General features: G+C 37.8%; 1 long non-coding RNA gene and 5 other non-coding genes across 6 annotated transcripts in view; 1 reads left to right on the top strand and 5 right to left on the bottom strand.

Moving 5' to 3' along the window:
* LOC100894006 overlaps positions 1 to 16,708 on the top strand; it is a 35,952-nt gene extending 19,244 nt beyond the window's left edge. Inside the window, exon 4 of the long non-coding RNA XR_973423.2 lies at positions 15,320 to 16,708. This is a non-coding gene — a long non-coding RNA (putative protein TPRXL). The remainder of the gene's footprint in view (positions 1 to 15,319) is intronic.
* TRNAA-AGC lies at positions 13,218 to 13,290 on the bottom strand. The gene has a single exon. It is a non-coding gene; the product is annotated as a tRNA-Ala (tRNA).
* TRNAA-AGC lies at positions 13,398 to 13,470 on the bottom strand. The gene has a single exon. It is a non-coding gene; the product is annotated as a tRNA-Ala (tRNA).
* On the bottom strand, positions 13,577 to 13,649 carry TRNAA-AGC. Its single transcript has one exon. It is a non-coding gene; the product is annotated as a tRNA-Ala (tRNA).
* A 4,851-nt stretch (positions 16,709 to 21,559) lies between the features above and the next one.
* Positions 21,560 to 21,632, bottom strand: TRNAA-AGC. Its single transcript has one exon. It is a non-coding gene; the product is annotated as a tRNA-Ala (tRNA).
* Positions 21,633 to 22,884: 1,252 nt separating this feature from the next.
* On the bottom strand, positions 22,885 to 22,957 carry TRNAA-AGC. Its single transcript has one exon. It is a non-coding gene; the product is annotated as a tRNA-Ala (tRNA).
* Between the last annotated feature and the right edge of the window lie 929 nt (positions 22,958 to 23,886).

Here is a 23,886-nt window from a genome sequence, read left to right as displayed (position 1 = left end):
GAGAGTGGGGCGAAATAAAGGGGAGACAGATAGAAATACAATAGATAGAGAGGATTCAGAGGAACACACACGAGGGAGGGGAGGACGGGTATACGGCGGAAAATAAATAATGATCTTCTGTAAGAATGCCTAAATTAAAAGCCTAAGTTGAAATTTAGAGATTCGGAGAAAGAGAGAGAGAGAGAGAGAGAAAGAGAAAATTAGAGAGATACTTGATTTGACGAAGTTTTGTTTTAACAGTGGCCCCGTCGGTATGCGAAAGAGTGTTCTTACCGGGGGACCTAAATGAAAGTCAATATACATTCATTTTATAAAAGTTTTATTTCAACAGGATGTCCACCTCATTATACAATTTTCAATAGTAAGTTTTTCACACGAATAGTTATAAGAAAGAAATTAATAGAGTGAGAAAGAGAGAAAGAGAGCGTATTATGTATGGGTGTGTGTGTGTTTCAGAAATAGAGCAGGAGAGAGAGAGAGAGAGAGAGAGAAAGAAAGAAAGAGACACGGAAATAAAAACAGGATATTATCATAAAAGCTATCTACGTTAGATGTGGACTTATTATCTTCGAGTGTATCTATATATGGGTATAAAAAAAATACCATGATAACAGGATGGCTTAGCATGAGGAAAGAAGCAAAATGATGTGTTATTTTGTATCTTAAAAATTAATCATGATAGGATACAATTTTTAACTTATGATGCACGGGGCAATAGAATTTGTAAACAACGTAGAATCGTCCAACAACTTTTGATGAATTCCATCACATGTTCGGCAAAGGGCGTAACTTGAAAAATCATATTCGGAGAAAATTGTGTTTAAATGTTTTTTGTTTTCCATTTTTTGTTGTCAATGGAAGATAATGGTTGAATAATTGCATGGTTCTTTAAAGGCAATTGGGGTTTATTTCAGGTAATTTCGAGCAGCAAAGGAATTTAGAATAAAGAGTGCGGTCCATTTGAATAAAAGTTACGTCTTTTTAACAAACCAATGCACTCTGCACCTAAAGCGGTTTTTACTTTGCCAAAAGGGCGTATCTTTACTTGTACCACGTGCACTTTTATCACGAAGAAGTTTCAGTTTACCAAAATGACGTATCTTTAGTTACAGCCAGGAGTCCCCCTCCCCCCCCCCCCCCCTTTTGCCACTTCACTATAACTTGCCAAAAGTATGTATCTTAATATACAAACAATGTATTCTGATCGGGAAGAATTTTTAAGTTACCAAAACTATGTATCTTAACTTACTGTTTTGACATTAATTTGAGAACTAGTTGACTCTTCTGTCTGAAGGATAATGTATAATTCATTATTCCGAACATGCTATACTACCCTAAAGTAAAAGAAGTAGGTTTTCAAATCAATATATTTGGGAATAATCCAGTGATGGTATTGTAGAAGGTGGTTTCTATGTATAATTCTTTCCAATGTGATCTTATTAACAGAAGAATTGCCTATGACATGAGATGAATAAGTAGTCGTGTTTGTTTCATTTCTTTTCTTATTCATATCTGTAGTAATGAAATTAAAACACCTAACATATGCTTACATTGTCTCCCAATAAACCCTCGCAGCATATTTTTTTCCTGTGCATTTCTTTTATCTCACGTTCCGTTCAATGATTATTCTGCCGCCATTTTTTTTATTTCGCTCTCCATATAAAATTCATTATGTCTGTCGCTCACGGTTAATTTTTCTCGCGTCGTTTTCTTTTTTAATGTATTAAAGCCTGGCATTCATTCCCCCCCCCCCCAGATGTTTATCATTTTACTCACGTTTATGACATTACGTTGCTCCCCTAAAATGCACATTTCAGCAGAGTTAATGAAAAAAAAGGATAGATTTTTGCATACAGTCGTATTAACAAATGAATGTCACGTCGTCTATAATAGGCATCATCAATCATCGCTAAGGACAATTCAGAAATAATATGAAGGATATTCTGTCAACACTGTATGCATTCTGATAATGTCATTAACTAACCATGACCGTCATTAGGCAATATACATTTCTACTTGAGACTATTCATTTCCTTTTCTCGTCAGGGTACCTGCTAAAGAAATGATCACATTTGTCAGAGGCCTTAAATAACTATGATGTCTGAAAAGCCTGACAAGCAAAATCAGCCAAGGTGGGAAACATCTGTACATTTATCCGTGCTTTTTTTCTGATGCCACTAGTATATATTTCTTAGCGATGTGCCTGCTGGAGACCAACTGATATCGTTGATAAGTGCTCGAATTTTAAACAAAATGTGTCATTCGATTTTCTCTGTAGGTTTCCATGGTGAATGAGTATTCATGATATGTGAAGGCGCTCGATGATCCTAATCCAACCCAGGAACCACACCACTTAGATGGTGCTGCCTAAAGCCTTCATGTGAGAAAGTATCGTGTTAGCATGACCTCGATCAATGCTTTTGTTTTGTAAAGGAACACCAGCCTCTCCATCCCCTTCCTCTCTCTCTCTCTCTCTCTCTCTCTCTCTTTCTCTCTCTCTCTCTCTCTCTGTCTCTCTTTATTTCAAATATGTATAATTATTCTTCGACCATGTCGACTGGTAGAATTGACCACGTGTATAGGCCAAATGAAAGCTGGCTAATGTTTACTATACATATATCAAAACGAAGAATGCGTGAATTGTTGTTGGAATCGTAATATGTAAAGACAGAAGAGAGATCAAACGCGTACGTGTATATGTTTAATATTTGCAATGATACGTCCCCTTTATATTTTTATTTGCCATCAAGAAATGAAGTTGGAAGGCTCTGCATCATTCCCATCGGGTAAAATATGTCAAAACATATTGCCATCCATTTTGTCGTCCGTTATTCAACCCAATGTATTTTTCCTCTTCTCATTCCTTTCTTCGAAATACATTTAGGTGCTTCTCGATCAACAGGTTTATATTAGAGATACAAATTCGGCATCGTATTTGTAAATTATTCTGGCCTTTACACATCTTAAAACATAAAAAATAAAATATGTCTACAGGCATATCCTCAGGGCGCATAATATTTTACATGCATTATCTAAATATCCAATGCTACTAGTGCAATTAAGGCAACCTTTGACGATTGTATTACCTATGTACCCTCGGGGTCCTCTGATGGGGTTTAAGATTGGTAGCGTGTCTCGACGCTAGCCGATTAGAGCCAGCTGTAATGGATGAGCCATCGGGTTCAATTGCTGTCCGTGGTCTGTAAGTAGCCCCCAAATGGGAGCCTTGATCGATAGGTAAGGTAAATATTTAATCCCTTTGCTTCCATCTGTCATTCTATATCTGTACTAAATAGTTTAAAGGGGTTTCATACTAGTGATAGAAGTGGTTATTTTACCTGGCAGCTAAGAATAGCTGACATACTAACTCGGGGAGTTGGCTTGTTTAACAAATACTTAACCAGGAAGCCCCGAACATGATAATGTTTATGTGATATCATGAAACCACAAAAAAATTACGATATCAAAAAAGATAATGACTTCATTGAATTATGGATGAAATATTGGGATTGAATGCACCAACACGATTGCACCGCCTTTCGAGGAAAAAAACGAAACATTTCAGTAACCTTGTTCATCGGGTATTGTTATCAACATTACAGTGACGTAGTAGGCCTACATAATCGGAACAGGAATTCTGTTGAATATACAACATGGTATTCAAAGGTATAAAAATCGTGTTCAGAATGTAATTATAGAGGGTCTGAATAGTTTGGACCGCTATCGAGGAATATCATTGTAATTTATGAATACAAATGAGTCACATGGGACTACTCAGTAGAAATGGCAGATTTAATTTTCATCACATTTACAAGATTGTGTGTCCTATTTCTAAACATGTCCACGCTTTTCCATTTCCATGTAAACCATACTTCTGTAATCTACACTACGCTGCAAAAACAGCTATAGTATGGGACGGAACACATGCATGCAAATGCCATCAGAATTCGGGCCAGAGTTGTATGCTATTGCTAGTCATATCTGGAAATGGCGGCACTTCAAGAGCAAGTATTTGCTGTATATTGTTACAATGATATTCATTTTAAAATACGAGTAACTTTTTATTATTAAGTTCACGAAAGATTTAACCTTAAACCTTCTGTTCGAAATATAGCCCAGTGTGCATTATTGGTTATTAGTTTGTATTTATTAATGATATATACATCACACATTGCACTCATCCTCGTTTATGCACGTGCAGTTTTCGTTAAAAATCAATAGTACAGCTTTTTAATCCAATTTGTCTCGACTAGCTTACTTTCTAGGCAAGAAAAATGCAATCATTGATCTAGAAATCTCATACGTTGTCATGATAAATTAAAAGGGCTCTTCAAACTACATCCAGATTGCCATGCATACGTATCAGATATGAGAGGCGAACGGGTGAATTTAGGAAGATAGAAAGAGAGAGAGAGAGGGGGAGAGAGTGAGAGAGAGAGAGAGAGAGAAAGAAAGGGAGAAGAGAGAGAGAGAGATACAGAGAGAGAGAGAGAGAGAGGAGGGAGGGAGAGAGAGAGAGAGAGAGAGAGAAGGGAGAAATTGGAGCAAATAAAAAATGGGAAAGAATGAAAAAAAGCGGAGATTGTATGATAAATAGAAAGGAGCCAAAGATATACGGGAAAGAGAGAAAAAAAAAGTACACTGTCGCTCATAAAGGTGGAATATTTACGTTTTACCCCAATTTATGGAATTATTTTATAAATTATTTAAAAATAATAGATCTAGATAATAGTATACATTCTCAGATTTAGAAAAATGGGGGAGAGAGAGGGTGGAGGGGAACGGAGAGGCAGAGAGAGAATTAGACTGAAAGAACCAGAGAGATAAATGTTCATAATTTTTCATTTACTGACTTTATCACAAAATGACAAATGAAATGCCTTCCCATTTATCGTACTATGTTTGAATTGCGTAGTTGATGATTAACCGATTGCAGATTGCTAACAAATTTAATGAAAATGTGAAAAAAACCGTCCATGTCCAGAAACGCCAAACTGTTTTAGACAAACAAAAAATAATTATAATCAACGTATACAATATTTGCAGACCTCCTCCCCCAAAATATATAGAAATAATATAAAGTAATAATAATAATAATGATAATATTAATAATGATAACAATAATGACAATAATAAAATAAGAAATAGATAAATATTTACAAAAAAATTGACAATAGATCGAATTTTTTAAAAGAAAATATATGAATGAATGAATAAATAAAAAAACTAATTTCAGGATGCTCGTTTTTGTAACACATCTAAGCCTCAGTCAAACTTCGAAACTGACTCGAACCCGCTGATTCTTTGCCATTGGGCGTAACGTGATTCCCCCCCCCCCCCGACCTGCACAATGTCGGTCTGGTTTCGGTACTAGGGACTTTTAGATTTGCACGTCGACATAGTGGACTGCTACGTGTGACGTCCTTATAAAGGAGCAGTGCATTAAAAGGACGTCACACGTAGCAGTCTACTATGTCGACGTGCAAATCTAAAAGTCCCTAATGTCGGTGTGACTGGGTGTATCCTAACGCATCCAGTATTAATCAATATGCGTTCTCACGTATGTCTCCGTTTTTAATAATCCCCTCATCAGGAAACTGTCAAATTTTAGATTCCCTGCCTCGATCTGAGCTGTGTAATGTTTCTGATTATGCGCACAGGATGTGTAATCATGCACCGAGCGTCATCGAAGCGCTAAAAGGACATTATAGCCATTCACCCTGTTGACAATACATGGCGGGAGAGTCCTTTTTGCAGTAAGCCGACGACCTGCGAAAATGAAATTCATGAGAAATGTGATCGTTCTCGGAATATTCATGCTCCATTCTGTTTACCAATCAGAATGTCATTATCGCACATTAATACGCCTTGGGGACGGATAATACGGATGAGGATGTTTTATTTGTTCGTCATCCCGATATTTTTTCCTGTCTTGTGAATTAATTTGCTCCAAGCGGTATTTAACACAATGTATTTTCTACCCGTATATTTGTTGAATTTTTGCACATTTTAGCAATGCATATGTGTAATGTATAAACAGTAGATTTCTGTTTGTTGTCATCTAAATTTCGAAACGGTCATGTGTCTTCTATATGGTATTTTTTAAATCCATAGGCAAACTATATGGGGTGCTGTGTTATTACGTAACAGATTACACGTCACAGGTTTTAAGTCAATACATCTGTCAGATTGCTTTAAATTACACTGTCAAATTGTAATAAATGGAAGAAGTTTGTGTAGACTGTAAAAGATATCATAAATCTGGACTCGCCATCCTTACATTGCGTGCATTGTAATGTAAGAAGCTTGAAGAAAAAAAAAATGAGAATTTGGATTTCAGCAATTATAAAGTTTTCAGTTATAGGTGTCACCGAAACATGGCTAACGGAAAATGAATTGCCCTTGCCATTAAATTGCTTGACAGGATATAACTTTTTAGGAAAAGGCAGAACGAGTCGCCCTGGTGGTGGTATAGGAATTTATGTTAACGAACCATTAAGATACAAATGTAGAAACGATATGCAAATATTCACAGAAAATGGTGAATCCACCTATATTGAAGTATTCATGAAGCCAGTTTATGCAGTAATATTTATTGGTGATATTATTTCTTAGGGGGGCCCAATTTTTTTTTTTTGCTCCCGAAAATTTGCTCAGTGGGGGGGGGGGGGGGGGGGGGTAGTGAGCACTATTTTTATTGTTTTGAATGATCATATTTAGCAAATAATAAAATAATAAAACAATACAACAAACAAACGAAAATGGAAACCTACATTCATAGATTTCCTATATGTATGGGGACGGTTCTTGATTGAAACGTGTCATACATTTAAACTGGACTTTATATTTTAGTTGTTTAACTTGCAAAGCGATTTTGGTAGAAAGTGAATAGAAGGTGAGTAATGATATGGGGACAGATATGGGCAAAAGTCGGGCAGGTAATAGCCCCCTGAATCACGTACATAAAACATCACACCTGGTCTTTGGCTTACGAAAGTGTTATTTCCAGCAAGTGTCTGTTTGATTCTACAAAAACGAAAAAAACTCTCGTTTTTTTTTTTTTTCTTGGAAAATGTTAAATGTTTGATTATTGCATTATCCCAATAGTTGAAATAAATCTCTACTATCATTTCTCTTCTTCTTCTTCTTCTTCTTCTTCTTCTTCCTCCTCCTTGCTCCTCCTCTTTCGTTCTTTCCCCTTTAATTTCCTTATTAAATGCGCTCATCTAGCGTTTTAACGTATATTCATGGGAGGGGGGGGGGGGGGTCGGAGGACAGCACTGTGATGACACAACAAAAAGCAAAGATACATTATTAGCATCGTCATGATGCTATAATGAAGCTCATCAAATATGTTAACCCTCTCTCGCATGACTTACCACCTAAATCGTGACAAAAACAATCCAATCCGCGATTTAATGAAAATCTCCCAAGGACACAACTCAAAAACGACGTAAAATCAATAATTTTCCGGGTTATATCTTCAGATTGTCATTTCTGCCGGTATTCTCGATTAGGTTTCAGGTGGCTGGAGTCCAAGGACCGACACAAGTCTGCAAAAACACGAGCTCCATTTAGAAGAGCTCCTTTTCGACAGAGAGTATATATATATATATATATATATATATATATATATAGGCAAAAGATAGATCGAAATATTATATCATCAAACTCTAATCAGATTTCTAGACAAATTGTCCGTCTTTTCATCCGACATAAGAACGTAACTGTTATTTGAAACATTGGACAAATGAATAGAAAAACATTTAAGAAAATGAATACTATAAGTGTTATGAGCATTTACGATTAATATGCACATGTTCGTGCTGCACGTTGTAAGACCTCGAAACATTTGAAATCATTGTTTTTGTGTATTTTAACAAGAAAGATATGAAATTTCAGTTGCTTCCATTTGTCAAATATGATAAGTATCCATCATTCTCTGGTGTGAATTTCTGTATGTCGAAAGGGAGGTTTGGATATAGATCCGAATAAAATCCTTAAGTCGATTGGGGTTGATTTCGTAGTCTGAAATGATACCTTTTGTAGTGGGAAGGATTCGTATATTACATACAAAGATTGTTAAGCGGTAGTTATTAAAATTTCAAAGTAAATATGACTTTGAAGTTTTTGTAGCAACACCGTTGCTTTATAGTGTGCAACCGTTGAAGTTTTAAAACCTTAAAGCAACCATTAAGATTTTCAGGCCACATTTAATTTCATTGAGATGATTTGATATATTTAGCAATTAAAACCTTAGTCCAACGTAAAAATTGCGTAGTGCCTGCCTGTCGAGTGGAGTGTGTTTTCAACAATAACAACATTTTAGTTTATAAAACCAGGGAATGAAAACACATTCAAATGTCATTTTCATCATGATGGTCACATCTTGTTTCTACATCGTCAGTTTCTGCTCGTCGATATTGCTTTGCTGATAAAAACATGTACATTGCGGGTATGTAACACATTTTTTAAAGGGCAGCTGTCGTGGGGCAACTCATGCACTTTACGATGGCTGCATACAGTGGCGTATCAAGGGTATGCTCATACTAATGGGGGAGGGGCCCCGGAGATTTCCTCACGGGGGGGGGGGGGGGGCATTTATAGGAGATAAGTTATTGAATGGAGGGACTTGGCTTGGAAATGCTATATGAATTATACATGTTATTCCTTCGTACTACTTTCTTTCTATTTCTTTTATATTCTGCCCCTCCCCACCATTCCCCGGAGTTTCGCTATTCGATGATTATGCGACGTTTCTTTATACGAATTTCTTATATATTTTGTATAGTCTCCATGAATAGGCTGTAACTCTGTACGCTCCTAATTTCGCTATGTGATGATTCTTTATACGAGTTTCTTATACATTTCCTTATGAATCTCCTGGCGATGAACCGAGCACACTGTTCGAAACAAATCGAGACAGATATACTCCTTTTCACGAACGACAGTGTATAGTTCAGAAATTCTTTTCAGAATGACTCCAAAGACGATTACCAACAGAGCTATACTATTCAGTTATCACTCTTCAATTTTGTTGTGATCTGCTCAAAACCTGCTTCTCGATCTCGATCCCTCATTCTTTCCCTTTCCTACCCCTTTCCCCTTCACCTCATTTTTGGTGTACACAACACCGGAAAAAAATAGCGTTTAATGATAACTTCATTCTATAATCATCTTTCCATTTTCTTTATACTTATTCATCAATTCCTCTAAACGCACACAAGCTGTGTTTTTTTTTACGAAAGAATATTTCAACAGGCTTTTCAGTGAGGCTACCACACGGTGTAACTTAAAGCCCCTCTGCACTAGTTTGGCATGGAGGGATTAGACCTCCCTGCGAGGTCACTGGCAGGTGATTATCTCATCAAATCAGTTCTCAATTATCATAAGCAGAAGGGGACCATGGGGGACCAACAGGCACCGATTAGGCATTGGTTGCTATATAGAGGGCGCAAGTAGCTATAAGTAGTACAGTGGGGCTTTAAAGTTTCTATTTGTGAATGTACTCACTCACCATGGAAACCTACAAAGAACAACCAACAGTCTGTGTACCATATATCCCAAATACTTAATACTGTGTATATTGGCTTAGCGTGTATATTTTGTGTAATTAAGCTAATCTATCAAGCCTTTGTAAACACAGAAACACCTGTTCAAGTTTCGAGTCATTATCCACCGTCGTACAAATAGACCTAACTTTGTATACGTACATACGTACAATGATTAATAATCAGTTCACCTTCCTCACTACATTACCGTATTCAGCATCTTTCTCTTTAGATGACCTACAATGAATTATGTTGAAGAAAAACGTGAATGTCATGTGTAAATGAGTGTGTCTTGAAAAACGCGTGTTTGTATGATAGGTATTCTATTCACTGAATCATATATTAAGCAAATCACTACCGTTGGTGAAGGTGATGGGACAAACCATCACTTCCGAGGCAATCTGGATGTAGCTATCTTTCCGAAGCGAAGCTGAGGAAAGATAGCGTATACATTCAGATCGCCGAGGAAGTGATAGTTTGCCATCGCCTGAAACCGAAAGGTGATTATTTGCTTTATATTCCACATCGGAAACATTTCACTTCTTCCGTCATTTTAGAGCAACAAGTCATCAAATAACAGCTTGCAAACGGTGTACGAACGTGCAGTGTATGTATTATGGTGGTGTGACCATAGTACTCACATTAAAGCGCTTAAAGAGGAGAGCAATAAGCAACGTATACAATTAAAGTGCGTTGCACTGTGTAGATAGCACTTCTATCTCCAGGGAATGTGCGTTGCACTGTGTAAATAGTACTACTATCTACACAGTGAACTTTTCCTCTCCCATCAATGATGGGTGAACTATCTTTGATCACGTGATTTACTTTTGGCCAATCGTAGACTCGAGCAAGATTCTTAGTATGTGGAATATGATACTAGATATTCTTAAAAAAATTTCTAACATTAAAATAGCATAATTATGCGTTTGGATATTCCAAGTTTTTTACAGTCATATCGACATTTTGAAAGATATAGAAATATAGGAATATATATTGCAGATACATAACATTGAAATGATAGTTATCTTTGTTTACAAAACAAAACTATGTTTGACCTGCAAATGACTATTCCCAAAGGATTTCATGTTATTCGCAGTTTCTGAATTACTGTGTATTTTCACTACACGGTCGAATACCATCCGTTTCAATTTACTAGCATAGGCCGAGGAGTCAGCGGCTGTGAACTTGGGGGAATTCGAAAATACCAATTATTTGGGCAAATGCCCTATTTCGGGCAGCTATCGAGGTGCCTGAATATCCTAATACAGTGTTTGAGTAGCAGGTCCCCGAGTATAATTATGTTCAAGCACCAAAGTGCCCTAACAATATCATTTGTATGAATCATCTAGAGTAAATTTGTGTGACGAAATTTTTATTTCTTTTAAATAAACAAGTGTGTGTGTTTTTGCTTGCTAATTTCTCTTATTTGTACATTTTCTTATTAAAAAGAAAAGCTAGTTTGGTCAAAGGTGTAAGCCCCCCCCCCCCCCCCCCCCTACGGAGAAAATTAACAGGTACGCCTAAATAATAGGTTTGGTTTTACTCCTTGTGTCATTTTGCTCGTGGTCAGCGGATTATTGTGTTGTTAAGGTTTGTAGAGAAAATAAAATGCGTATGGATGGAGCAATTACATACTCGGCTGGCTAATCATGCTATACCATGAATAATAGATGATGCTTTCCCGTGTTTCCCCATTTTTTGTGAGGCAGAAATTATGATGTTTGTATCCCCTGGAAGTGAAGCCATTGTCCTCTACAAGGTTGCACGATATTCACGCTATTGATGGTAATAATAGCAAGCAAATGGATTACAAGTATACATAATGACAATCCAAATAAGGCATTTACAAAAGGGAGTACCGCGTTCAGTATTTTCAGTACTTTTGTCGCTGATAAAACACAACTGTTTTTTATGTCTCCCCCTCCCCCCCCCCAACAAAAAAATACCCCTCCCTCTCGCTCTCTCTCTCTCTCTCTCCCTCCCCTTTCTCTCTCTCTCTCTCTCTCTCTCTCTATGTCTATCTGTCTATCTCTCTCTCTCTATGTCTATCTGTCTATTTCTCTCTCTCTCTCTCTCTCTCTCTCTCACTATTACACTCTCCCTCTCCCCACCCTTCCTCCCAACCTTTCTCCCTACTCAGGGTATTGAACATGTTGCACATTGTATATCATGTTTTATTTCTCGACATACACTCTGCTTTGATAACAGCTGCCACAGGTGAACTGATTAGGTGGTGTCAGACACAATTTTCCCGACCCATCTTGAATTATCTAGTTTACAGATATCTAGATACGTAGGTGACAGACAGGCTACGAATAATCCGGATAACTATTTTCCAGATAATTGGCCTCTGTCTGACACCACCTGATGTATTCATCGCCAAAGAAAGTTATTTAGAAGAAGGCGCAAGGGGGACGTTAACATGCGCTGTAGAACAACCATCATCGTGTCATCAGTAGTAAAATATGTACAGTCAAAGTGATAAACTTTTTTCCTTAGAGTTCATGGATTAGAGCTGAGGGATAGCTGGATATACATGTATAATAGTACATCATATAAGCTCATTAACCATGTCCCTAACGTACTATTAATAATAATTTTCCCATTTTGGATGTCACGATAATTAATCGCGCTGTGTATAGAGGCGACACGTTTCCCAATTAATTTGCCACTAATGCGGGCATTTTCTTAATAACTTGTAATTGACAAAGAGGGAGATGACAAGTCTATACTCAAAGCCACAACACGCGAACATCAAGATATTGCTTTTCACCTTTTGTGGATTTTAAGTTAGGGTGACTTTTACTTCTTCCGCGTTCCTATGGTAACGTCATTCAAAAACGGCGGGCTAGATGGTACGATTTTCTCTCTCCAGCGCCAGGGGCAGAAGACGCTTTTTATATATTGGACGATAGTTAGTGATGCGGCGATAATTCAGTACTTCGGGCGTAACAACGAATAATTCGAGCAGAAGATGTAAGAACAAGAACAAGAAGAACAAGAAGAACGATAAAAGCATGCAGATAGATTAGTTACCATGGATACATGCACTTTGTGGTTAGACTCTAGTAATGTTTTACTTTGTGGTACATCTTTCCCTCGCTCGAAATCATCACCCATGGTCGGTGATCAATTATATTATTCACCAGCCAGCATCCCGTTTCGCTTGACCTCTCTCCAGATTTGGATAAACGAAGAAAAGAAAATGACAACATCTTCATGTACTTCGTCGTGTTTTTAAGAGAGAAGGAGTATTATGTGGACACGCAATTCAGGCATTTATGTAGTCCCGTCCACTCTTTCAGTTTGGGTGGTGACATGAATTCAAATAGTGTGAATGACAATGTGAATCAGCTGCAATGAAGACAGGGAGCCCCCCCCCTCCCCATCCCACCACCCTCACACACACCTAGAGTTCCAACCACAATTCGATTTCTTCTCTGCATATCATCCTTTCATATACTGATTTTATTATTTGAATAAAAATATTTGAAAAATCGTAACCCATGGCAGACCAGTTTATTAAATCAATTCATACTTCTTTTTGCTTCATGTCGAGGTGATGCAAGTGGAGATGAAACCATTCAAGTCCGTGGTTTTCATGACCGTTCTAATATGATCCAAAATACATACTGATCCCAAAAGAACAAAGGGAAACAAAATAGTTGGAGGACCCGGGCATCGATCCCGGTACCTCTCGCATGCTAAGCGAGCGCTCTACCATCTGAGCTAGCCCCCCTTGGTGCAAGTGGAAATGAAATAATTCAAGTCTGTGGTTTTCATGACTGTTCGAATGATCCAAAAAATACATACTGATCCCAAAAGGATTTAGGAAAATAAAATAATTGGAGGACCCGGGCATCGATCCCGGTACCTCTCGCATGCTAAGCGAGCGCTCTACCATCTGAGCTAGCCCCCCTTGATGCAAGTGGAGATGAAATAATTCAAATCCATGGTTTTCATGACTGTTCTAATGATCCAAAAATACATACTGATCCCAAAAGGATTTAGGAAAATAAAATGATTGGAGGACCCGGGCATCGATCCCGGTACCTCTCGCATGCTAAGCGAGCGCTCTACCATCTGAGCTAGCCCCCCTTGGTAAAAGATGGGCGTTTAAGTAGATCATCATTTTATTTACGTACTACGATGGGCTCTATTGTTGTGAATATTGATTATTTCATTGTCATACCTCGGTCAATGGCAAACTGATCCAAACCGTTTTTTGTGTGTGTGTCATTTGGGGTAGGAGTGTATTTTTGTGAAGCCAGATCGAAGACACTAATACCCCATTCACAGTGGCCTCAAACACCGCGACAGCAGCGGGACTGTCCCGCTGCTGTCGCGGTGTTGTCTTCAGTGTGAAGGCTCGGACCCGTTATAAACTATAGCGGGATAACACCGCCTAGCGATAACGCCGACACAAACTATCGCTAGGGACGCCTAGCTACAGCAGCGGGACAGTCCCGCTGCTGTCGCGGTGTTTACTCAGTGTGAAGGCTCTCCGCTATAACACCGCGACAAACACGTGTGATTTGTTTACTTACCTATCACTGACCTCTTTTCTACAGCAATGGGGAACATAAAGTGAAATAGAAATAAAGTAACCAGTGGATTCAAATTGATTTTATTATTATGTAGGTATTATAATTATCCAAATAAAAATATTTCACACTTCAAAAAATTAAAATATTCTGACTGGAAGCAATAAAAATGCTAGTTTTTTAAAAAGTAATATGATCGAGGATACAAAAAGCAACTTGACATGTTTACCGCGCAATTTCAAGCAAGTATTTCCGGTCATATCGGGGTCACTCGCGGGTCATGAGCCATGCATACACGTGTTTGTTACGGAGGTAATAAAAATCACCCGCTGCAGCGTGAATGGGTACATGATATTTATCCCGCTGCTGCAGCGGGATAACTTTTCTACTGTGAATGCATTTGTAGCGGTGTTATGGCGGTGTCGCCGCTCCGCTACAACGCCGCTACAAATTTCAAAACCACTGTGAATGGGGTATAATACGCGCATAGGCAGATAAAAGTAATTTCTGCACAACTGTATCATCATCATCATGTGTTGAGGAAAGTTACGTAATCATTATTCGTTTATGCACAGGTGGGTATATTCTGTTCAGGTATCTCCTTATTCTTTCCAAGGGGCCAAACGAAGCACCTCCATCACTTTGGCAGTATTTATTCTAAAAATAAAATGCACAAAGAATAAGGAGATCCCTGAATAGAATATACCTACCTGTGCATAAACGAATAACGATTACGTAACTTTCCTGAATACATGAACGTGGACATGAGGATGATACAATTATTGTGCAGAAATGACCTTTATCTACCCATGCACGTAATTGTGTCTCCGATCTGGCTTCGCAAAAATACACTCCTACCCCAAATTGGCATGTGAACACATATTTTACATATGGTGTTTGGGATATAATTATGACAAAAATGATCTATATGAAAATATATTATTCATCACAACTGTTGAAAATGAAAGAAACTCGTGCAGCATTAAAGAAACACTATAGAAATTCAACTTAAATAGCTTCTGAAATTATTAGTTCATAGATCTTTCTCTGACTCGATGACTGGTTTTTACGTATGATTTACGTCATGGAAAACAATCCAAGAAAGAACAATTTCCTTTTCATGCATAAAGATACTTCTGCCGGGAATCCAATGACAAATGAAAATGGTGTTTTATTGCAGGAAAACATAATTCTATTGTTCTTTTCTGATTTTTCCCTCCACAGATCTCCCAAGACGCTTCAAACGTGAGCACGTCAAAAGACAATCTTCCATCCACATTTACATCTGTGCCTTATACTGAAATCTCAGTTGGACCAACTGACACATTCTCATCATCAGCGTCACAATCATCGTCTCCATCATCGCAATTGCCAACAGTATCTCCTGATGCTTTATCTACATCAACGGAATCAAAGTCCTCATCTTTTAAGACATTAGCACCGAACTCATCGGAGAGTCCCACATTACACTCTTCCAGTGAAGAGCCATCGAATATCTCTGAGAATTTCACAACATCTTCAACGAATCCAACGTCAAGCAGTCCCAGTGTCGCTTCCGGGAAAACAGCGTTCACGTCAAGGTCGTTCTCGACGTCGCCATCGTCAGCAACGGAGTCGTCGTCATCATCACAGACGACTATCAACTCCGAACCGACAAATAAGCCTGGCGAGGTTTCATCAACTGAAGAACCATCCAGGACTGATTTCAGTTCCAGGTTCACCCCTCCAGTAGCCTCCACGGAAGTTCCAGCAGGATCCAGCGAGATGACCGACGAAGCGATCGGAAGCGATTTGGACAGGAGGACGGTCGTCGGCTCGACGTCGAACAATTCGGCATCGGAGCTACCGAAGATCCACTTCACACTCTTCACGGACTGGTGGCACGCCACGATCCTCCTCGGCATCGAGGTCTTCTTCTACATCATCACACTTGGTATCATCTACTTCATGCGCAGGAACAACATCCGCTGGCCTCAAGTCCTGCAGGACGATTCAGACTCACAGTCAGACACAGAACCATTTGGGTAGCCATTTGCCCAACTTTGAAGCGCTTGATGCCTACGTCCTCTGGCTTTTGTTGGGAAACCCTTGATTTGTTGACGTTAAAGATGATTCCAGACGGCTCTTTGAAATTTGTGTTAAAATTCGATGACAGTTTCATATATAGGCATATTTATTTTTTTACTTGCAATGCCTACAAAGATACATGTCCAAATTTCAATCGAAATGATTTATAGGTCTAAAGATGATATAAAGACCCGTACAGTTATTTAATTCAGTCGGTATTATCGACTCGGATGAATCATTTTCAGAATTTGAGGGAACAAATATATGCTGTGATTATGGGTGTTGATTCTAAAACTCCTAGCTCACATTACTCAGTGCGCCATTTTTTGATGCACCTACTGCGAACGTGTGCGTTGTTCTCAGGTTTTAACACATCAAGATAGAGGAGATATTTGCAGACATTTGCTGAAATGGATATTGTAGTCGACTTTGAGACAATCATTTGATATTTTTTCTTTCGATTATCGATGTTGTACATACACACTGAAAGTAGCTCGAATGTGAGAGCAGGTTGTCAACGTACAATAATATAGTATGGGACTGTAATTGTGTACGTGCTTGTATTTGTACCGTGAACATGTTAACATTTTCCCTTCCTTTTTCGATATGTAATTATCATTTGTATAGTCTGAACATCGTATGACAGAACGTCATCTACCGAAACGCTTGTTTGAGCTTCGATTCGAACGAAAATTTGATAAAGATTCTGAGACCTGGGGGTCGTTTCACAAAGAATCTAAGACGAACTTAACTCTAAGTTGGACTTAAAAATTATGGAGAGCCATTTTGTAGCCTCATAATGAAATATATTTAAAAGCAAAAATTCAAGTATTTTAGACTTTTTATAAATTCCACATCAAGAACATGAAATCTCCCATAATAAAAGAAAATATGAATGATTTGAATCAACATTTTACGCCTTTTAAAATATTTTGTACAAAATATTTTCAAAGATGCTATGGCTTTCCATAAGTGTAAGTCCAACTTGGAGATAAGTTCAACTTAGGATCTTTGTGAAACACCCCCCCCCCCCCTGCTCTATTCTGAACGTCTTTTGAGAAAGAGGAAGAAGAAGAGAGAGAGAGAGAGAGAGAGGGGGAGAGATTGTGAGACCCGAGAGACGCACACACAGATAGTTAATCCACATGGGCTATGGGAATCAAGTCGCTCCTGTTTTTAAATATATGGGAATGATTCTGTATTCAATGGGCTAATAAGAGGCCACTTCCGATGCATGATTGTGGACAAGCAACGCACGTAAATTTGGGATAAACCTGCACGATGACTTGGTGCTTTGTACAAAATTTGTATATTTAATGGTATTACATCCATAATTATATTTCTGTACCATACAACTGAGTATACATAGCTAAACATTTGTTGTTTTTATATGCAATTGTAAAATAACTCGCATGATGTACGTGTTAATCGAAACATGTTTATCACAATTACATACAATATTATACGTATATAACTTTCATATTCCTTAAAGAACTTCCTTAAAGATATTCTGTTATGTTATTACATTAAATGATCTTTTTAGTCCGTAATAGCATGATCTACCAAAATGTATGTTGAAACTATTCCATGTTTAATTTGAAATGAAAAGGATCAATAAAACTTGAAATTCCACAAAAAAGAACATCATAAGATGTTTCAGTCAAGATATGATAATTGTAAAGTTTATATTGAAATGATTGTAATCATTAAAACAATGTAAATGATGTAAATGATATGAACAAAAGTCATGTTGATGACGTAAATGATACTAATAAAAAAAGTTTACATTATGATAATAGTAAATAACACATTGACGTAACAAGAGCCACAAAACTTAGGATTTACATCTGCTATCATCACAGTATTAAAGCAATAAAAATTATATTGTTCAAGGTATGCCGAAAGTGATATTTCTGCCCTAAAATCTTGAAAAGAATATGTGAGGAAACAAAATAAAATAGGATTTAAATTTGGTTTGATAAGACCAATGACATTATTGTCAGATTGTGTATTAAAATGAAAAAGAAAAACAAGTTAGAATATGTTCAGGATTTAGTGAGCAAAATGGGACGTTATGCTTGTTTGTACATTAATTTTGAAACTGAGGTTTTCACCCTCCCGCTCAATGACTATTTCTTTCCTTTTTTTCTCTCTCTCTCTCTCTCTCTCTCTCTCTATCTCTCTCTCTCTCTCTCTCTCTCTCTCACTATATATATATATATATATATATATATATATATATATATAGGATAAGGCAGACTAATGGAGCATGGTTGCAACTCCGAGCTTCACGCTTTGCGAGCGATCATCAGGCAACTTGTAGAATGATTACTCTACAATCTACAATACGTTCAAAATAAGGAATACAATACAATACAAAACAATAAGATGTACTCATGGGTGAAGGGGCTATTGTAATTGTTCAGGTACAGTCTCCACCAAGGTGCTAGTACATAAATATATATATATATATAATTAAGTATAGTCTCTTTTGAAGTTGCAGAGGTAGAATTTGTTTTCGTGGCGGCATTTGGAGATGAGTTCTGGTCTTTTGTTCAGGAGTGTCTGTTTCTCGGCGTTGATGATGGCAAGCTTCTCAGTTATATCACTCTCTCTCTCTCTCTCTCTCTCTCTCTATCTCCCTCTCTCTATTTATCTCTCTCTCTCTCTCTCTCTCTCTCTCGTTGTTCGGCTCCTGTCGGCAAAGCTTGTTGATCCAATCCTCCCTATTTCACAATGAATATTAAAGAGATGGCCCTCAAAGGTGACCTTCTGTGGGGGGGGGGGGGGGGGAGAGAAGGAAATTCTAGAGTAAGACACTGTGCTCTAGATGTGGAAATCAACATAATGTACGATATAAAAGTAAATCTAACAAGAGGTACATATTATATATATATATATATGTTTATATTTTTTAAAGTGGGGGGAAGCTGTAGACAATGCGTGTTTCATGCTTTTTTTCCTCATATTGTTGTGACTCTTTATTTTGATTCATTGTGTGTTTAACTTGAAATGTATATACGATATTATATGTTAAATTTTGTTAATAAACTCATATTTCTAATCCTTTGCTCATTGTCTTTCCTGGTCCTATTTCTAGGTGTTGTATCCGGTTATTAAGTCATGAAAGGAAATCATGGCCATGTATCTACATTTATAAACAAAATCAACTTCATTATGGAATGTCTATTAATCAACTACTGCAATTAACAGTACAAACTGCCAGTCAATTGAATCTGGTCTCGCCGAAACTACTGACCCGTTACGTCTCCGTATAGTCTAGAGGTTAAGGCATTGGCTTTCTAAGCCAGGGACCTGGCGCACATATTTTCTTCAACCTATGCCACAATTCATTACGGAGGGCGGAAGACGCACCATTGGGCCTAAAGAAAAGATGTTGTATTGCCCTTCAGGGGCCAAATCATGGGTCGGTTGGTCGGAATTTTTTTTTGTTGTTAATGCTTTTTTTCTCCTTTTTATTCTCCCTCTTTGGGCTTATATTTCTCAGTTTTTAATACTTTACCATTTGTTTACTCTAAATAGCCGACCGTAGATTTCAAGATATTTGGGTCGGTCGCATAGGGCAATACCACATCTTTTTATTTAGGCCTTATTCTCTCATTTTCATTTCTCTCAATTACAATTAAATGCCTTAAACGATCATTTCGAGGATTCATATAATATAATGACAACTCGGACAACATTGATGTCACTTCTTCCATATGACTGTGTTACGTAGAAACGTACTTCATGGAATATCAACCTTCAGAATTAGAGAATGGGTATGGGTACAGTCCATCTGGCACATTGTACGCAGATTTCATGTCATCTCCTATAACTACATAATACATACATATTGACAAACATATACATGCTCAGAATGTGGCTGCCAGGGTATTGTCATGGACATCTAAATTTGAATATAAATTATATCTCCCGTTCTTCAGAAGCTCCACAGGTTGTCTAATCACAAGCGCACACAATTTTAGATTTTTCTGACACGGAAAGTTATAAGTGGATCGCACCATGTTACCCTCAAAATCTAATTATACCCTATACACCTCCAAGTTCTTGTAATCTAAGATCATCACATCAACATCTTCTTTAGATCACAAGAACAAGAGCCGCTTTTGGTGAAAGTGTTTTCTCGGCAGCATTACACTTTATTTGGAACAAAGTACCTTAAGGAGTTGAGAACTACAAAAAACATTTAAGAGTTTCTAATAACAATTGAAAAATTACCCTTTTTTTAGCAATGCTCATCAAGAGGATGTTATGTATTCGGACTCTAAGTGCGCCTCGGAATAGAAGCCCCCCCCCCCCCTCCTCTCTCTCTCTCTCTCTCTCTCTCTCTCTTTATCTATCTCACTTATTTCATTGCTCTCGTTTCTCTTTTTCCCTTCTCTTTAGCTCTCTCCATTGTTCTGTACCTCTCTCTCTCGCTCTCTCTCTCTCTCTCTCTCTCTCCCTTTCTCTATCTTTCTCCCATTGAATTAGCAACTTGTGTTTGCCTTGTTCAAATATGAAAACGAGTCTTTTCAGTACTGATTTTTGTAATTGTGAATAACTTAGTCTACTACCCAATTCATGTATAAATAATAGATTCCACATCGTGCAATAATAAAGGGCAGCCAATGGTTGAGATTATTGAGAGACGCGAATATTTCTAGTCAAATAGATTCTCTGTTGTGGGATTCATGAATAATTGGATAAAATATAAAATTGCATTATACTTATCACAAGCATACCATCAATAATCAATGTCCTCGTTATACTCTGCACTATAAATTATGCTAAAAGCATTCTAGCCTATACTGATGTAGACATTTGAACGTTCACCTCATTGGGACAAATTCATGCATTTGCTCCATCGATTGATATTGACATTCGATTGCTGGATAATAATATGGTCGTACACATCAATTCGTGAAAACATCCATTTCTAGGGCGAATGAGATCAAATGACTTTCTATAAGTGGGGCAAACTTTCGAGAACTGGAGCAAAGTTTGATCGTAACGACAATCAAACTCGAATTATTTTTCAAAACGCCATGCATTACTCTATAGATCTTGTATATTAAATGTTATAAAAGTCTAAAAAGATCGTAGCCATGTTTTTTTTTTTTCTCTCTCTCTCTCTTTATTATTTTTTTTCTTTCTAGTGGAAGAAGTGCAACTTGAAAGGGCCAAAAAATAAATCAAGAAAAACGGTTGAAAGTTTTTGACCGAGATCAACAAGAAAACAAGTATCTGTGTCATAGGTGTGGTATCAAGCTCTTATTTATACTGAAAAATAATACATTCTGACGTGCTATTAAAGAGAGTACGAAATGATTTAGACGAAATATTCATAACTAATTTGGATAATGTGGAATGGCACAAAAATAGATCGCATCTTGGAGAACCCGGGCATCGATCCCGGTACCTCTCGCATGCTAAGCGAGCGCTCTACCATCTGAGCTAGCTCCCCTTCGTCTGCATAAAAAGGGACAACTTTGGTCATATTCATCAGGAAATTAGTTTCTAATAAAATCCATTGATGAGAACAATTGGAGTTTTAAAGATAATGTGAAATAGAACTGAGTCAGTCAAATTTGTAAACTCGGACATCAGTATCAAATTCATGACATGGACCAATATTTGAATTACGTGCCCATTGTTATTCTAAAAGACCCCCTCCCCCTAAAAACAAAAGGACTCACACACTCTTTTTTGTTCAGCTTTCCCAAAAGTCCTGCATGATTTTGTCAGAGAACTGGAAATTCTAAAATGATATTTTCCCTTTCTTTTGATTATGTCCAACGCCGCTCCAGTCCTATAAACTTGCGCCGCGTCGCACGAGTATACTTTCAGCCAATCAGAAGCGAGCATCCGAGCCGACTAAACAAAAGCGTGTAAACAATAGATGAAAGCGCCGGTGCTAAACGGGGTGATAATTGGGGGAGGGGTTGGCAGATGGCTACTTCTTTGCTAATAAATCAATTTGTGAAAACATCCATTTCTAGGGTATCTGAGATCAAATGACTCTCTATAATAAGATGGGCAAGCTTTTGAGAACTGGAGCAAAGTTTGATCGTAACGACAAAAGAAAAACAAAAATTCTGACGTGCTATTAAAGAGAGTATGAAATAGTTCAGACGAAATACTCATAATGACCTAGAAAATATGGATAACAAAACAGATCACATTATGGAGAACCCGAGAATCGATCCCGGGGTAATAATATTATAATACATTATTATAATAATATTTGTGAAAACATCCATTTCTAGGGTATGTAAGATCAACTAACTTTCTATGATAAGTGGGGCAAACTTCCGAGAACTGGAGCAAAGTTTGATCATCACGACAATCAAACGCGAAATATTTTTTTAAACGACGTGAATTACTCTATAGATCTTGTATATTAGATCTTTAAAGTCTAGAAGATCGTAGCCATGTTTTTCTTCTTTCTCGTTATTATTTTTTTCCCCATAGTGGAAGAAAAACAACTTAAAAGGGCCATCAATAAATCAAGAAATACGGTTGATAGTTTTTTACCGAGATTAACCAGAATACAATTATATGTGTCATATGTATGGTATCAAGCTCTTATTTAAACTGAAAAAATATTAAATTCTGACGTGCTTTTGAAGAGAGTATGAAATAATTAGACGAAATATTCATAATGACCTAGAAAATATGGATAACATATCCGGAATTGCACAAAACAGATCACATTATGGAGAACCCGGGCATCGATCCCGGTACCTCTCGCATGCTAAGCGAGCGCTCTACCATCTGAGCTAGCTCCCCTTCGTCTGCATGAGAAGGGACAACTTTGGGCAAGTTGATCAGAAAAATTATATTCTAATCAAATCAGTTTTAACCAAATCTATTGATGAGAACGACTGCAGTTTCAAACATATGTGAAATAGAACTAAGTTGGTAGAACTTGTAAAATCGGTATATTAGTATCAAATTCGTGATATGGTCCAATATCTGAATTCTGCTACCGTAATTATTCTAATAGCCCCCCCCCCCCAAAAAAAAAAAACACAACTCAACACAACAACAACGATGAAATGGACTTACACGCTCTTGTTATTCATTACCCCCCCCCCCCCCCATCCCCACATAAACATGTTGTCAGAGAACTGGAAATTCTAAAATTATATTTTCCCTTTCTTTTTGATTTTGTCTAACGCCGCACCAATCCTTTGAACTTGCGCCGCGTCACGAATCTTATCAGCCCGTCTTCAATCGCCATCACATCCTACGAACCTGACTTCAGCAAGGCCATCGCTTCCATCATCTGGTCTCGACATCGTACTCAAACGACCTCCGTCATCTTCAAATGCAACGTCCATAACTGTCCGCTGTGCCCATCAGATATCGTCAACTCAGCGTCAACGCCTACTAGCAAGAGAGTAATGAGAAGTCAGCAAAGAAAGTTTGTTCGCGCCAAGAGATCGGTCGAGCAGAAGAAAGGTAAATCGACGACAGCTTCGGCCGCGGACTGGTCATTGCATCTGACTTCAGCAACGGCTACGTACAGGCGTCCGTCTCATGAGCCATGGAACTTCAACTCAGACCTTAACATGAACTTTTACCCAAACAGACTGGTGCAGCGACCCGACTGGCCATGGATGTCGTCTCCCTCATCGTACTCGATGACCACATCACCCAGTAGTAGCCGCTCAGTTTCTCCTTCCAGCTCTGTCGATGTCAACAGCTGAAGCGTC

The sequence above is a fragment of the Strongylocentrotus purpuratus genome, unplaced genomic scaffold (genome assembly GCF_000002235.5).
Source record: "Strongylocentrotus purpuratus isolate Spur 01 unplaced genomic scaffold, Spur_5.0 spur5_scaffold_15, whole genome shotgun sequence".
Taxonomy (NCBI): Eukaryota; Metazoa; Echinodermata; class Echinoidea; order Camarodonta; family Strongylocentrotidae; genus Strongylocentrotus; species Strongylocentrotus purpuratus.
This window is presented reverse-complemented; position numbering and strand designations above follow the sequence as displayed.